We start from the raw sequence: 16,220 nt of genomic DNA, 5'->3' as shown, positions 1-16,220 counted from the left end.
CTCTGCGGACACATCATACTTTTCTAAGATTGCCTTCTTTAAGGTATCATAATCTACACATTCTTTTACGGTTAAGGATGCATATGCTGTCCTAGCTTTACCAGACAGTTCAGGTGCTAACCTAGCGGACCACGTATTCTTATCCCAACCTGTGGCTTCTGCCAAGTTCAAATGTTCTAAAATATATATCAATATCATCTGATTCCTTCATTTCATCTACTATATTCCTAGCATTACTGTAGCTAGACCTAATTTCTAATTCCATCATTTTCACTCTTTCTTGTGATTCAATTTTTCTTTGCTCTATATCTATTTTCTTTTGCTCTATATCTGCTTCTAATCTTAATTGGTCTTGTTGGTATTGTAATTCTAACTTTTTGTTTTCGGCCTCGGCCTCGAACTTCATTCGAAAATATTTGAGCATCATATCTTTAGGCATACCGCTGGGTATTTCGGGCAAATCAATATCCCTAGCCATGTTATCATACATTTCATTGACTTGGTCAACCTCTTCTTGGTCAACCATATCTTCCCTAGTATCTTTTTCTGACATAGTCTTATCTATATTTTTACCCGATCTTAAAGTTGTCATGCTAATAACAATTTTACTAATGAAATATGTAAACTTATGTATACAAAATATGTTATAAAAGTATTTGTATTACCTTGATTCCATTCAGATATGTAAAAAATATGAAATCCACATACATATATAAGACATTGATTTACTTCAAAGTCACAAACAACGTTCCAAGTTCGCTCCGTACAAAAATTTACTTTCGAAATAAAAATAGTTTACAAAAGTCAGCTTTGCAAATCTTCTCAAAATTTACTGGGCTTCCTTCTGTTACTTCAGTCTTCTTCTTTCAGATCCCGGTGAATATATATCTCTCTGATGAATATCCAACAGTCTTGAGCTCAACAGTACTTCTTCTTCGTTGTAATATCCAAACAACGCACGGTACGGTATAAAAACTGTCAGGAATCCAGATCTTCGTAACCATTTAACTTTTTGGTTACTAATTTAACAGGCCCGTAGAGTAGGCACTGTCACTTCTTCTTCTTCTTCTTCTTCTTCTTCTTCTTCTTCTTCTTCTTCTTCTTCTTCTTCTTCTTGATACTCTCTTCTCCCTTAATATCTATTACATTCCACTTTTATACTGGACATGCAAATTTTAGGCTTCAGAGGAGGATAACATTTTCCCTCCAAAAATTATACAATTTTGATTGGCTAATAATAAGGCGGACCTGGTCTAAAGCATCCTTCTCTAAACACAGAGAATCACAACATCAATAATATGACAATGCCCTTTTGGAGAATAGAAAATTAGACACACAGTATGCATGCCAAAAAGGCCTCTGGAATACGACGTGTTCTGGAATCTATCGAGGCAACACATATCTGGCAAAGGCCTTGTAATGTAAACATTAATTTTAACTTACATATTTTATCAAAAATACAAAAAAAGTATGATAACCAATGGCTTAATATGATACAAAACCATCAACCTAAATTACAATCCTTTTGTACATATAAAAATCCCTTCTGTATAGAGAATTATACGTTATTATATAAAAGAAATAAAAGATGTCAGTTTGGCAAGCTAAGACTAAGTGCGCATGCTCTCGAAATCGAGAGAGGTCGCTACACAATCCCCAAAACAGGGGCGGATTGATATAAGCGGTCTATAACCGGTCTTAGCGCTTAGCCGGCTATAATTTGTGACGTAGCAAGTAGTCTTACATTATAGACCATTGCTTTACCGCGGTCTAACCTGTAAACGGTCTTTAAAATTAAAGCCTACTCGAAGGAGTCTTAAAACAGTCTTAAACCTCTCTTTTTTTTTTCTTTTACGTATTATTTATCGTTAAAGACAACCATTAGAACGAGTTTTAAGTGTTAAATCAAATAATAACGGTGATTTTATTCTTATATAGCCCTAGAATAGATTTTCTTGCGTAGAAATGTACGTACTAATAAATTGTGAATTGAACAAGCATGACGAACATTACCTTATTTGGTATTCTACGTGAAAAGTACGCCCTCAATTTGTTACTTTACGCGGTCTTATCTAAGACTGTTTTATAGCAATGGTCTAACAGGGGTGGCTTTAGTAAGACCGTCTATCAGATAAAGCCGGCTTTAATCGGGGAGTTAAGACCATCAGTTAAGACTGTTTTATAGCAATCCACCCCAGATGCAAACAATAGATTGTGTAATCTTTGTAAAGGCGGCGATATTGAAGATGAGATCCACTTATGCTATATTGCCAGATTTATGATGACATCAGAACGGCATTATTCTCGGATCTAGATTTTAATGTAAACTTAAAAAATATGTCACAAAATGATAAGTTTTTATTTATTATGGGTGCAAATGATCCCGATATCATCAAGCCAGTGATGAAATATGTATGTTCGGCGTTTGAAAGGCGCTCGACTATTCAGGCCTCCACCTGATACTGAGCGACCTTTATGCAACATTGAATGCTTTTATTATTGCTTTTTCTTTTATATATTTGGGGTTTTTTTTGTTTTTTTTTTTGTTTTGTTAATGTTGTTAACCATACCTTGATGTTAAGGTGAATGTTAATAAAATTTTGAATTTGAATTTATAACTTTGATGAAAAAGATGAAAAAACTACTTTTTAACTTCAACTGGCCATATGTTAACGTCACAACATCCGATAGGCTTGATTTGTATATGAATTCATATCTACATTTCCTCAGCTTTCATAATAAATTATAATCATCAAGGTAACCTTCAATTCTGAAGAGCTGTAAGATATTCAAATTTACGGCGAAGGTGAAATTACACGACCTACGTTATTCAAGTTTTTACGCATGATGACGTCGTCAAAATAAAAATAGTGGCAAGTCCTGAGAAAGTCAATTAATTGAGCAATCACATACTAAAATTTGAGCGAAAATCGGGCACAACATAACAGAGATGCGTTCTATTGAATGTGATAAAATATGACTAAAAAGAAAAAAAAACTTTAAATTCAAGTGGCCATTTGATGACGTAACAACATTTTGTACGTAAAATATGTACATGAATTCATATCTACAACTCAATGGCTTCCAGAATAAGTTAAAACATTTGGGGGTCATCGTGCATTCTGAAGAAATATTTTCATTTTAAAAATGCCTTATTTTTCACCATTTTTCAGCACTTTGATGCAATTAATTTGCGCATTTTGTCATTTTTAACCTGCTTGTATAGCGTTATTTTAAGTCGGAACTGACTCAAATTTGGTGAATGTACTAAGGATGGTGAGTAGAATGCGATTTGTACAAAAAATCGTATTTTTACGCTTTTTAAGTATCGCGCGCGGAAAAACGTGTTTTTGCGCAGTAATTTTTTGAAACACGCAAATGGCCCAATTCATGCTCTAAATTGATCAAAACTTAATTTTGAGCTTTTTAAATTTTTAACGCGCGATTTCACGCGCATGACCATACGTGCGCGTGCGTTTTTATTTGCTAATGTTTTTACCCTTGACCTGAAGTTTACGTGTAGTGAATTTCGTTAATATGTGATAATGAATTATGGAGATATGATTGATAATGTGATTTCACAAAATGGCGTATAAATGACGTCACGGATGAGTGATCACTCTGAAAAGCTTATTAGGACTAAGTTAAAGTATTTAAAAGACATTGTGAAATTTTGGTAATCATTAACATTAAACTTTTTGAGATATTTGTTACACAAAATCTGTACAGAGAGAAATAAAGAAGAATCATAAGAACTAGGAAACGCAACATGCACGTACGTTAAACTATTATGAACGTCGAGAATTATTATGCCATCCTATGACATGAATTAAATATGTTTACAGTGCTGAATTGTACCTATATCATTGCGGTATTATAACAGAATACACTGTATGTTATATACAGTGTAGCATAGATGACATTTTGAGACCCATCTTTTAATCTAATTTTTAACATGATGACGTCATCAAAACTAAACACGTAGATAACAATTTTGGAAGGGAATTATCTGAGCAACAACAAAATAACGCGTTGAAGAAATTTGGAAACGTAGAATATGGATGCGCGCTCTTTTAAATGTCATGAACTATGACTCAAAATATGAAAATACAACTTTTTTTATTCAATTGGCCATTATATGATGACATCACAACATCTGATTGGCAAAATATTTACGTGAATTGGTATCTACAATCCAATGACTTCAAGAAAACGTTTAAATCATGATTATCACTTTTTATTCTGACGAGATATAACGGATTGAAATTTACTGTAAAGATGAAAATAAATGACCCATGTTATTTACATTTTTAGACATGATGACGTCATAAAAATTACAATATTTTTAACTCCTGCGAAAGATAGTTGATAAAAACGATTGTATTTACAATACAATATTTACTAACAGTTAAATAATGGGGGAAAAAGACATTTGTTGAAAAATAGAAAAGGAATGACAAAATTAATAATCTTGAAGATAATTTTGTTGTTATTTTGTCTGAAATAATATATTAAAAATTGAATTCGACCAGTATTGTCCAAATAAGCAATACTTACATACTCTTTCTCCAGAGGGCAGCAAGTAAAGTATCGTTTACTTTTTGGAAAGGTCTGAAAGTGCAACATAATAAATTCCAGTTTGAAATCATCAAAATACTATATCATGTTATATAAATTATATATAATATTTGTATCTATATATAAAAGATTGAAATAATAGTAATAATATGCATTAAAGTAGAGTAAGGTTTGTGGTTTTTCCCGAACACAAGAAAACCGAGAATATCTTAACGTTTTGGTTCTTTTGTTATAACCATCTTCTTTAGTAATACTAGGAAAGTAAAGTTGATGTGAATATAAAGTGAAGACAGTCTAGACAAAATATGTCGGGTTGTAATACATTATAAATATCATATATATGAATTTTTAATCAAGTGAAAATTAGTGTTGCAATGTACAAAGCAAAGTGTAACATTTTCTATTTATTTTATAGCCCGTAGGATTTGTAACTTTTGAAAGCAATGCTTGTGCAGAATCAGCAAAACAAGCACTACAGGTCAGTATCAATATTACATTATTTATGATACAACCATATATTTTTTTATCTATTTTATTTTATTCAGTTACAACCAATAGCGATGAAAACAACAACAAAATGCTAGAATATAATTTAGACATAAATTTGTAAACGATGATGTAATGTAAAAAGTAAAAAAATGCATTTAACTGATACTCTGGTATGATATGCTAGGGACGTTCCGATTTGAAACTAACTTATACAATATAAAACAAGTCTTGGAGTTTATGGAAATGCAAGTGCTTGGAGTGATAGTAACTACAAGCAACACATTGTTTTGCAAAAAATTAATGACGACATATTTAAAAAAATACAATAATTCTTTTTTATTCATTTCCCTTAAGATGTAACAGATAATGTTATATATTTTCACCTTTGACCCTTTGAACTACTGTAATTAAAAGAACTAGATGGTACGCTCGCTTCGCTCGCGTACCATCTAGGTCGTGCCCACAGATGGTTCTCGAATACATAATAATTTCAGCGTTAAAAAACTGGCGATTTCAAATGTACGTACAATAATACATGTCGTTTACAGGAACGAATAAATAGACACTGATTTATGTACTCAACTAAAATTAGCACCCTGAGAATTACTTCCGAAAGAGAAACTTGTCACAAAATGAGACCAATTGTTTAAGTCAAATTTAAACTTAATTTGTGTTTTGTATGTAACATTAGGGGTGAGGGATGGGGAAGGGTGGGTGCAAAGAGAAACAATTTTTAAATATATTAAATATATTCTTTATCCATTTAGTAACGAAATATTAATTGTTTTCATGTTTTACAAATAATATATCACTAAACACAGTAAAACATTGCTATGTAACACTTTGTTGAAACTATCACCGTCCTAGTCGATTGAAATAGTACAGTACATGTAACGATACATCACTACGACGTGTATGTTTATATAATGTAAAACAATTTGTGAAAACCACCTCTATTCGGGGAAAATCATAAAATCGATTTAATCGTCAATAAAATTAAATTATCTAACTCAACTTTATTAGTAGGCCTAATGGTTTTCAATTGTTTCTTAGAGCCAATTCATACTTAAGTTGGTTCCTACCCTACCCACCAAAGTTGTTCTGCGTTTAGGGGATTTGATGCACCGTAGGCCTATCCTCTACTGGCTTTACAACGCTACTCATGCCAGTGAGGGAAGGGTGATGATGTGGGTGGTTTAAATGCAATAATAAAGATTTGTACATAATATACGGCGACTGAAAACGCTAGCTCATTATCCGTTAAAAAAAAATTATATCCAACCTCTGCAGCACATTGAACAAAAAATGGATCGAATTTCTGTTATGAGTATACAGTACTTGCCTTTACGACGCCTGAGGGAATAGACACTTGTGGAACAGAGATTGGAATGTTCCATTCATCGCAAATCAATACATTTGTATAAACGTATATTAAATCTATCAAAATAGTATTTTTTAAAGAAAAGCGGCCTAGGTCTTCAACATTATGATGCTGTACTCGAGCTGTTCAACCGGTTTTCAGCCATTAAAAAAAATTATCGTAGGAGGAGATAGGAAAATGCGAAGCATCCTCGTATTATTGTCTGCGGGTATTTTTCAAGACGGACATCCATTAGACAGTGTATACCACGATCGAAAAACACCCCTATTTGGGGCAAATCGTTGAACCTAAATTCGTTTTAATCGTCAATAACTAATTATCTAACTCAATTTAATTAGTAAACAGGGTTACATTAGGCGGTTAAAATCAGTACCGAGATTCTAACCAACTTTATATACCATCGAGTAAACATTCTATAGAAGTAAGGCGCGATTTACCGAATTTTGCCCTTACGTAAATTTATATATAGATGCATTCTCTATTAAAAACTTATCGGTGGAGTCTTGTTAGTTGTCGCTAAATATGGCATAAGCCTTAAGCTATGTTTACGTAGGTCGTGAAACAGACATCTCTTTTGTACAGATATGTGTTATAACAGCTTATTATTTTCAACCGTTAAATGTGAGATGGTTTTGACAGTCGAGCAGCAAAGTGCTCATTTAACCGTTAAAACGCTGTTTTTTAACTGCGCAGGTCACTGAGCATCGCCAAGTTATAGTGACTTCCGGTTCGCTTTTCACTTCGCGGCAAGCATTTTGCATGGGAATACCCTTACAAATCTGCTGCAATTTCCACCATCCGGGTTAAATTATATCTTTCTATATTTGGAAATTGTTACTCCTAATATGGAAGATTATTCCCGCCACAAAATTTTGGTATAAATAGCCCAGGAAAGGACGACAGAGCTTATTGAAGAAAAAAGTGCTGATGGAGGTGTTCGTTGAGGTAGGCTACATGATTTATTTGTTTGGTTTCGTAGGGAATCCGGCACTTTTCTCATCAGCACGGAACCTTTATAAAAACTTAGTGGTTGGTTATTAGGTTATTAATCTATCTTTTCTGAAAGTTTAAGCTTGGTTCAGCTTGTGGGACGGATTCAATATCCGTTCAAAGCTGGGGATATATTCTAAGCAGACTCCATCTTGGATTCGTATGTTTAGTACAGGCCGTGTGGTTGAGTAATTTCAATCCTTCAAAATCACTATGTGCAATCCGTTTTTAAACCAGTTAATATACCAAAATATGTTATTAGTAGCTTTATTATTTTTGATTTGGTGCTAGTTTGGTAAATATTGCAATATAATTGTAGATTATTTGGTTGTAAAAAAATGTACCCAACTTGTAGTATTATCTAGGCCTAGGCTAGGCCTAGCCCATTTGACGGAAACCCAGTGCTATTTGTAGGCGGATAGAGAGGGCCGCAGGCTAGTTTTTAGTGGCATATCGCCGACTTATTATAATCAATGTGAAGCCATATTATTATTATGTTTAAAATGTTGAATCTATATCCACTGGATTATGGATATATATCGTCGGATATTTAAAGAAAGGCCTAGGCCTAGACCTTTTGATTTATTTAATCAATTTAGGACTATATTACGGGAAATTCTTTGCCAAAGAAAAGAAAATACGTTGTGGCTGTTGGAGGTTTGTAAATATATGACAATAATGTAGCCTAGGCCTAGGCTAGGAAGGACTGTAGGTAGGATGAGGTAATTTGGATGGTCGTACATATGATATTTATATATACAGTATTGTGTATAGTAGTGATCATGGCGACAAAATTTAGGATGACTAAAGTTGACATTAAAATTATTTAACTATGAATAGCTCATTATTGGTGTTTTTTTTTTCTTTCAGGTTTCTAAGAATAAACTATCTGACTTGTGATTCATCTTGTGCTGCAAAAACAATCCTATTTTGATATTTGTAAATTGATGTACGTAACAGATGTCTTTTTATTATCGCGATGATTTAACTCAAATATTGACATATATAACTTGATATTTTAGCCTGAGCAAGATAGTTTGATAGGCATATTTTACTTCGATGTAAATAAGATATTACATGTTATACTGTATGTAAAATACTTTTTTGTAAATAAAATTATTTAATGGTGGTTAATTTATTAACTTGTTAATTTGTTTGTTAGTTATGATGTTTATACTATTAATTATTTAGTTAGTAACCAAAGTGGAGTGGATTCGTGGCAGTTGCAACTTGACTGTAATATGCATATATATAATAATATTTACTTCTTCTTGGATAAAGTTAAAGCAAAATAAGCAATAATAAAAATTAAATATTTATTTTGCCATAAAGAAAGCAAAAACTAAACATACAGTGCTATATGTACAGTAATACCATGGACCTATAGGTCCATGGTAATACATACTGTAGTATTGAGCACCAGTAGCAGAGACGTCTGGACAATCGAATATAATCGTTATCAGCTGTCTGGGTACCCAAGGCTAGTGCTAGAAAATGGCGAGAATTCGTGTATTCATTCGCCGTCAGCGAAATGAATCCGGCACTTTTCTCATCAGAAGCAAATCAACAAATCCTTTTATCAGTTTGTTTTGATATATAATCTGGATAATATATATTAAAATGGCCTTGGTTCAAGCATGTTTAACAGGTAAAATCAGATTTTTTCCTACCTAGGCCCCTTAGCACTGCGGTACCCTACGCCGTGTGGGGGAACCGATCGCGGCAGTATTTCTTAAGTAGCCTATCTTTCGTAAAATCCTTAGTTGAATTTTATTAATATAAATTTAATTGTATGAATATGCTATTTAAATGTTATTGAAATTTTTTTTTGCTGCATTTTGTAATTCCGCACTACTTGCTTTATCGCGATTCCAAGATGGCGGCAATTCAAATTTTGATTTGGTAATAATTCGCGAGGTCAACCACTTTGCTGCCCTACTGTTGATAGCTTCAGGAAATGTCAGCTTTTGTGACTGATTTTAAGAACACAAAATGTGATTAGCATTAATATTTGGTCTTAATAGAAATGAACTATAAGCCTCTTTATCATAGTGTACTGTAGTTTTTAGGAGTATTCACAGTTAGTGTTAACCAGGGAAGAGTTAAATTACAATTTAACTCTTCCCTGGTGTTAACACATTTCTGTTTTAGTTAGTAAAATTGAAATAAACATTAAATTGTGGATTTATTAGCAAATTTAGATCGTTTTAATTGTGCCTATAGTTAGGCCTATTTTATAAAAAAAAAAGTTTGTCCAAATTACAAGAAAAGGGTCATTTATTTGATAGAATGATTTGTAATTGTAAATCTGTATATATGTAAAATACATATTAAAACATGGAATGTCTAATCGTTTTCTATCAGGTCTATTATACCATGTACATGATTGCACTTATTTACTAGATCTTGTGCACTTATTTTTTATCTGAATTACTTTACATTTAGGGTGTTCGTTTTGATCCAGACATTCCACAAACGATACGATTAGAATTTGCAAAATCAAACACAAACGTGACCAAACCAAAGCAGACGTCACCCCTGCCAACAAATCCCACCTTGACACAACAGATGACACCTCTTGATCCATATACAGTAAGTTTTTATATAATAATGATAGTACCAGTATACTGACCAGCACCCATTAATGCTCATGATGCTATATATCTGATGGACCAACAGTACTAGGTTCCGTGATCAACTTAATATCCCAAGCAAAGGATGAGTAATGAGAGTAAAGCTCTGTCTACACTATCAAACTTTAAGTGACAACAAATGTGAAGTGCCCATATATGGGAATATCACTACCATATTTGGGCACATCACTAGCTTTAAAATGGATATGAAAGGGTTCCTAGCAATATCATTTTATTGGCTCAACGTGTAGATCAATCAGTTTTAAGCTTGCCATAGTCATACTTAATGTTTTGGAGGACGACAACGCCCTCAAAACGCCCCTGAGAAACCTGTGAAAAACTTTTTGTGACGTCACTAAAAGTTATTTTTGTATTACAGAGATAGGAATTTAGCAGTAAATCATTGATTGATGCAAAAGCATGGTAGTAATTACTTATTGCTTTGATATTTTTATTCTTGGATAAGTATGTTAGCCTAATCGAATAAAATTAATTCATATTATCAACCAAGTTTTTTTTTTAACGGATTTTAATTTCGTTTTTCAAGGCCATCTTTTACGAAATTCATAGCCAAATGCCTATCTTGCTGGGTACACGGAGTTATTTTGCGCATGCGTGAGAATCACAGAGTCGACCACCTTGGCCTCTCTCTCGACCGATGTTTATTTCACTATTTATTATACACGTGTATTATTGAAACATTCATTTTATTATTATTTCGTTGTAATTAACTGAAATTGATGGAAATTCGTCCACATCGTCTTGTTAACACGGGTGTTAACATCGTTTTGAAGAAACGGTTAGCTAGCTAGGCCTAGGCCTTTTTAGTAGTGATGACTGCTGGATGGATACGGTGTTTAGTCGCCCGGCCGCGATTTTTTTTTTCGTACATAAGTTGGGGACCCCCTCATGAAACGTCACAAAATAAACATGAATAATTCATCAGTTAAATTTTCTTGTTCCGTGTGCACCCAAGCGTATAGTAACAAGAAGTGATTACACAAGTGCGGTACGATTCTAGGCCTATCTCCGCTGTGGTTGCCGCGTGGGATTTCATAAAAGAATAGCGGCGTTTTGTGTGGATTGTCGAAATAATCAGCCTTTAGTTTATGGTGTTTTTAATATAATTTATTGCTAAAGAATTACGTGTTAAAATTATAGTTTCTATTAATACTATTAGGCCTAATTATTAGTCTCTAAACCCATGTATGTCTATTCTAGTAGTAGCTGTGTGGGTGTGTGACGTGTGTATGTGTTAGGTATGACGACACAGTCCGAGTAATAAGTCAGAAAAATTTAACAATAAACATTACACAAAAATATATTTTTTATTCTCGTGGGTCTAATCTTCTCATCTCGTGTTCATATACGCGCATTTTTAAAGTTCCTTTGAGTACATGCATATTGTTTGATAATAAAATAGAATAAAAAAATTACAGTACACAAATTATACACATTTTTTATTCTTGTGGGTCTAAGCTTTCTTTGGGCTATGTCCATTACTACTTAGTTTAATCAGGGAGTTGTAAATTTACAACTCCCTGGTTTAATGTCTTGCCTAGCTGTCGATTAGCCTCGGACACATTTTGCATAGTGGCGTGTGTGTGAAGAAGAATCACGTGAATTGACCTAGAATCCTAGGCCTACTGTAGAAAGAATCGTATCGCAGTTGTTCGTGTAATCACTTCTTGTTGCTGTACGCTTGGGTGCACGCGGTACAACAAATTTAACTGATGAATTATTCATGTTTATTTTGTGACGTTTCATGAGGGGTCCCCAACTTATGTACGAAAAAAAAAATCGCCGCCCGGCCAGAGGTGAGCTGAGAGCGTATGCTCCTTGATGTATCGTTGAGGGTGTTAATGGTAGGCACAATTGTGTTACTGTATTATGTATATACACATTATTTGTAAGTACATTTATTAATATTGTTGTGTGCTGTAGTTTCCTGACTAACGTATTATTAAAATATTTTTTTGTTATTACATGCCGCCCTACTAGCTAGTAGGCTAGGCAACACTGAATACTAAATATTATGATTCCCAATATTAAAATGAATAGAGTTGGATTTTCTCTAATGTAGTAATAAAGGTTATAACAGGCCAGGCCTAGTTAGGGGTATTTCAGCTTGTATCATATACAGTACAGTATACAGTAAATAAACAATTCATTTGTATTTTTACCTACCTACAGGTCTATAATTGGAGTGCAATTATGATAATTGATGGACGGGATAAGCAAATGTATTTATTGATTGGAATGGAAGCGCAAATGTTAGAGTCAAATTATAATATTAAGGTAACAGATACTGAGCATTGCTATTTTAAACTGTTGATCAAACCTACATAATACATTATACTAAATTATTATTTTGTTTTGAGGGCAGATAAACATGTGCTTATTCATTTTCCTTTTTTCAGGTGAATAGAAAGATACCCAGAGTACTTTATAATAGATGCTACTTGGATCATGCTTGCACGATACATTTATGCAGCATACTAAGACACCAAGTATAGAATGAGCGCAGACAATTAAAATTACAGAACTAAATATTTATGAAGAATATTAAAATATGCATAATAGAATTCTTTAGACGCGAGTGCTAGGGTTACAGTCATACTGTAACTATGGTAATGTACTACCGGACAGTACACTAGTAGCAGTGCATCATATAGTGTTTGTTTTTAACCATCTAAATGGGTGTGGGTATATAAACAAATAAACCACTACTGTACTTCTTTTTTTATTTATTTAGCCAAATACTATGTACAATGGACATTTATGAAAGAATCCATCTCTTGAATATGATGGAGCTGGCTGGTGTTGATAGAATTAAAATGTATCACTGAGGTCTCAAAAGTAATTTATGTCCCGTTTGAAAAATCCTGCTTGTTCCAAACTCATTATGATACATTTGTTCAATAAAATTCATTCCACACACTATTTCTGCCATATAATTTGATGTTTACAATTTTATTACTAGTACTATTACAGTTCTTCAAAGCCATCTCATGTACTGTTGATTCCATAAATCTGCAAAGATAAGACCAATAAATGGATGGAAATGTACTATTATTTTTATTCAATCCTACCTCTAGGCCCTATAGTAAGTATTATATTTTATGACTTGGTAACAAACAGAAAGAGGTTATTATTTAATTACACTACAGTTACTAACTAAACTATAATAATCCTCTCGGCCTCACCTCCTCTGCTCTACTTTAATTATTAGTATTATTATATTACTACATTAGTCAATAACAAAAGTCAGAGCCAAAAACAAGTTCAACACAAGCTTACCTTTTTTATTTACGTCGCCTTTTACATACGTCTACGCCCGCGCCTTGTCCACTTCCTGGAGGTTCGTCGGTGGACCGGCGACTGCTACTCTCTTGTACTGTAGGCCATGGAGTAACTCCATGTGTAGGCCTAGAGCCTATTACTAGCGAATTTAGAAGAAACTATAGTCTACTAGACCTAGCCTAATTTGTAGTCTGCGTGAGTGGTTTAGTGTGAGAAGTACAAATACACACTTTCTTCTTTTCACGTACAATCTTTGCAGACATAACTTTTTATTGATTTGTGAAATATCGATATTTTCTACGACTGCAGCAACAGGGAGCTTGCAACACGCGAGTCTCGTGTAGGATGGGTTTGTTTATTTTGTTTACACCACACAGTCCGCGAACGAGACAAGGCGGTGATTGGACTGTATTAAAATTCATTAACCAATCACAAAACGACTGCTGCCGTGGCTACAACCCCGGGTGTTTCAAACTCTAAATTTGACGATCTCGTACGTGCGTATAGAACGTTCATAAAAATTAAGATGGCGTGCCAGTTGGTCGGCCATTTTGCGGACGTTTTATACCAAAATTTAATTTGTTTATTTCTCAATTTCTACTAGGTATTTGAATCTAATTTTTTGTGTGCTGTTTATTAACATTAAAAGGATTCATACAAAGTCCTTTTTGTGTAATTTTAAAATCCTTTCATATCCATTTTAAGCAGATACAAACAAGGCATGTACTGAACATCTCACAATCCAATTCTCTTTTATGCCTTTATTTTCAATCATTGAATTGTTAATTAATCATTTTGATACATAGTAACCAACATTTATTATATTATTCAACCATTATCATTTATAAATAAATGTATTAATTTTCAGATGAAATTCCTAGGGTGTGGCCACACCATCATCCAGCGTAAGTACCAACCTCCTGTTATTCTTGTTCACTCTCAAAGTTAGTAATTGTAAGTTTTATCAAACACAACTCCATTATAGCTTTCATTATCAAAATTTTATTTGAATATAGTTTGTCCTTGTTTTAATTGCACTGAATATAGAATTATGTTACAGAGGTGTTGCAATTATTAGTACAATAACTATCATTTATCCACATTGTGCATGTTGTAATCCAGTGACCAAATGGCAAATACATTCTGCATTTTTCACAATTCATGAATTATTGGTTTCTTGAAGGATAGCTTTACAGGACAGACAGTTCAATGAATTTGTTTTTGGTGCCTTTAGAAATATAAGTAAAATGTCTATAGTTTAGGCATGGAGGAAATATATAGATATCCTCCATGGTTTGAGTGTGTGAAAATCCATGGTTACGGTACCCAGGGATGTCACCACGCTGGTCGGCCCCGACCAGCACTCAACATTTCCGACCAGGATTTACAGGCTGCCGACCACCACTATTATTTATTAATCATTACGATATTTATATTAGGCCTAGGCCTTACTAAAATTCGTACTGAAACATTTTACCTAGCACATCGTTAATTACAGACAAGCTAGCCTCATATAGATAAGACAAAAGACTACAGCAAATGTTTCCGTGGGTACGTACGTTACTTTATTTGTAACACAATACCAGGCCTACCCTGCCCTGGTATTCATTGTTACAGCTTGTGAGTCATGGCGAACAACGTGCTACACAGCACAGTGTACATGTTTAAAGTTCACAAAGCGACCATTCAAGCGTTTTATTTTGCACAGATTAAAAATACAAACAAGTACGCAGTAATTAAAAATGTACAACTACATAGACCCAAACAAAATAATTTTTAATTGCTGAATGTTTTGTCACCCTGCTTTAATTATATTATGTTACTAGTTTTACATTTTTGTACTCTACGAACTATTAAAAAAAATAAAAAAACATGGGCATGGTTCAGTGAGACCCGGCAAGTTCGTTCATGATCGTCGAGCATGGGGGTGTCACGAAACCTAAGACCACGAAAGCTAAGACCCCCTAAGACCTAAGATCACGAAAGCTAAGACCCAAGACCTAAGATTACAAATTCTAAGATATACTACAGCTTAAAAACAATACTTGTTTATCCATACATAATTTTAAACACAGTAGGTTTCATTTATTACCATAAATATAATTAAATACTACCGCAAAACATAGATAAACTCACATTATTTTCGCCCGTTGAGTAAATGTATATTTTTTTCTTTACAACAAACAAACTTGACGGGTTGTTTGTTGGTATATATTTACTCCATTGTGTTGGTTCAGATGATGTTTTTCTTACGCACCTGCCATTCTTGTATTTTGACTCCAAATTTGTTGACGAACTTTATCCTGAATACCACACTTTAAAATTAGGATTTATAAGTACTTTCAGACGGAGAAACACATAAAAACAAATAAATAAATCCTTTAAATTGATGATTTTACAGACATGTTTCTTTGTACAGTATACTGTAACGGTTTCGATCCAAGTCGGCCCTAAACCGTCTCGGCCAAAGTCAAGTCGGCCCCAAGTCAAGTCGGCCTCAAGTCAACTCGGCCTCAAGTCAACTCGGCCAAAAAATAATCGGTCAACTCGGCCCCGTAAAAGTATGGAACGCAAAAAGTGCAAATGAAGGGGATTGATAAAATAATATTTCTTCACAATTTTTTAACTATGAATAATTCTGACTTTTAATGAATATTATTATTTAGGCAATAATATATTTAGCAAAAAAAATAGGAATGATTTCACCAACTTTCCTTTATTTACGTTTAATAAAATTTCGTAGCTGAGCCTCCCTGCGCGTTTGCCAGCTTTTTCGATATCTACAACTGCTACGTGTTTTCGCTGACCGGGGGATTCCCCTTTTTAAAAAACGCAAATCATGCACA

General features: G+C 33.7%; 1 protein-coding gene and 1 long non-coding RNA gene across 2 annotated transcripts in view; one reads left to right on the top strand and one right to left on the bottom strand.

Moving 5' to 3' along the window:
• The window catches only part of LOC140047306 (tRNA methyltransferase 10 homolog C-like), a 129,052-nt gene that overhangs the window by 77,372 nt on the left and 35,460 nt on the right, over window positions 1–16,220 (bottom strand). The window lies entirely within an intron of this gene.
• LOC140046364 (uncharacterized) lies at window positions 11,876–12,873 on the top strand. Its single transcript, XR_011844767.1, has 3 exons — window positions 11,876–11,936; window positions 12,265–12,369; window positions 12,492–12,873. It is a non-coding gene; the product is annotated as an uncharacterized lncRNA (long non-coding RNA).

The sequence above is a fragment of the Antedon mediterranea genome, chromosome 4 (genome assembly GCF_964355755.1).
Source record: "Antedon mediterranea chromosome 4, ecAntMedi1.1, whole genome shotgun sequence".
Taxonomy (NCBI): domain Eukaryota; kingdom Metazoa; phylum Echinodermata; class Crinoidea; order Comatulida; family Antedonidae; genus Antedon; species Antedon mediterranea.
The sequence above is the reverse complement of the archived record's forward strand: the minus strand, read 5'-3'. Positions and strand labels throughout refer to the sequence as shown.